This window comes from Coffea eugenioides, chromosome 6, assembly GCF_003713205.1.
Source record: "Coffea eugenioides isolate CCC68of chromosome 6, Ceug_1.0, whole genome shotgun sequence".
NCBI lineage: Eukaryota > Viridiplantae > Streptophyta > Magnoliopsida > Gentianales > Rubiaceae > Coffea > Coffea eugenioides.
The window spans coordinates 38,387,335-38,389,752 of record NC_040040.1 but is presented as its reverse complement, the minus strand read 5'-3'; positions in this window follow the sequence as shown (position 1 = coordinate 38,389,752).

The following is a 2,418-nucleotide window of genomic DNA, read 5'->3' as shown; positions in this document are numbered from 1 at the left end:
TGGTTCCTTTATTTGAACGTTGACGGAGGGTCAACAAGGCTGGATCAAGTATTGCAACGGGGATTTGGCTCCTGAGAGCCACCTGTATCCTTGAAATTGTGATGTTCGTTCATTTCTTTTACTTGATGCGGATATGTGTCCTATAAATATTTTCTCATGATTTCTACTGTTATATTTTTGGTACCTCATTGAGCTTCTAGCTCACCCCGTTTTGTTATCCTTGTTTTCCTTACAGGAAATCACCTTTTGAAGACTATGATGTTTGAAGCATGAGTTGAGCTAGTTTTAGTATTCTTTTGTACAGCTCCTCGATGGTTGGAAAACCTTAAATGTATTTTAACCAAACAATTCCCTTTTGAATTGTAAATTTGCAACCATGTGTATATAAAAGTGTTTAATCATGTTCCTAAGTTGATTTGGTTTGGAAATGTTCTTTTCTAGGGTTATCTAAAGTTGTTGTGCTTGTTTGGGTTTCGGACAGTGCATGTTATCTTCTCAAAGTTCTTTTGAGCGGTTGGTAGGGTTTACGCTCGTTCCGGATCCGTAGTCCCGGCGAGAGCTGGCCAGGCGGTCTGCCGAACCCTTTGGTTCGCCTTAGGGGGAGGTGGGGCTGTCACATTGTAGCAATTAAATTATCAAAACTAAAAATCCTGAAATTTCCTTCAAGTTTGAATCGTCAAAGTAGATTTCTTTACTCGGGGTCAATGATGAAAATTCACTCAATTATCACTAATATATGATTATGACCTTTCTTGGATATTATTTACTTTTCATGTTGGTTTTGTTTGTGCAGGAGGATTTCCTAACTGACCATGTTCAGAAACCTGAAATTACTGATTATGCTATCATAATTTAAGTCATCTTCGGGTGCAAAGGAGAGTGATTGCCTTAAGGGTTCTTTTCGGCCCTGCATAGACAATGAAATCATGCATAAAGCTTGGAGATTAATTCGATGACGCATCCCTGTTGCTTATCCAACTCAGTTGAGTCAAGCTGATCTTTTACATCGAGTTCTACCCGGATAACATGCATGTGTAAAATGCATAGCAACATTTTAGCAACAGAATGTCAAAAATTGCTTCCAGATTTAGAGTGAGTAAAGTTATTGGGGCTTACAAGCTGTAATCTTGGATGTTTAAATGCGCCTTTGAGTTTGACGTATCAAACTTGGATACTGCGGAGTAATGAATTATGTTCCCTATTTTTATTTTCTTTTTCCTTCGGAAGGTCATTGATCTTCTTGCTTCATTTTTCTGGATAATCAACCATCTGAGAGTTCTTACCTTCTAATAATCTCCTTAGAAAATTTTATTTAGTCACTTCAATGCAAAAGACATATGGCCTGATATGCATTCGACTTAACAATAATGATATCACAGAACAATCCATAAGGAAATAATATTGCTCAAGAAGAAACCCCGCATGCTCTCTTTGACAATTTTTCCTTTTTCTAAAATTTATTTGCATTTCCATCATATGGTGAAGGGTGTATTTCTAATTTTTGTTTTCGTACATCCCAAAGCAGGAAAAGAAATTAAAGGACTTTGCTATAGATAAGTTTATTAGGATAGAAAAGAACAGAGATGTGAGAAAATGAAAAGAAGAGAAAATGGGAGGATAGATTTTGACTTTTTAAATAGTTTATTGAGTTACAAACATTGAAACCACTTGCACATTCTGGTACAGTGAGTGCACGCACCACATTCTGTTACTCATTTGGAAGGAATCTGTCAATTGTCCACTTTTATGCAAAATTGGATAGATGAGGGATCAAATTTACTGTTTGAAATAGATTGAGGACTAGTTCCGTACATGGGTAATACATTGGGGATTACAACTACAATTCTCCAAAAAAACTTTCATGGAACTGTCTAGTGAAAGTTTGAATAATGTTGTTCTATCATTGTAATTATGTATGGCTAAAGTGATAAGAGTTCTTGAAGAAATAATTACAACATCTCTCATATTAGTAAGAGTAGAATGATGCATGATGAATCTCTTGCTGTTCAAATGAGTTGTGATGTTGATGTTGTAAGAGAGACTCTTGTTCATCTCCAAGAATAATGGATGTTTGGAGGCTGGTTTCTCCAAGCACGCAAGAAATATTTATGTGAAATTTGTTCTTGATCTATCATTTCCTTTTCTTTTTTTTTTTCTTATGTACCAAATGTTTGACTTAGTAATTCTAAATCATGATTAGAGCCTGGATATGTTAGAGACCTCCAATTGTGGTTGAATACTTTTGTTTTTAGTATTTGCATTTTCAATTGGTCTGAGATAGCTACCTTTAGTTATCTGATAGTTGCTCTTGAAACTTTAAGACAAGGAAGAAAAATTATTTCTTGAGTATCAATACCACTTATTTCCTATTAGCTAATAATTTAATTAGCAACTTGTTGGTTTGCAAATGTAATTAGG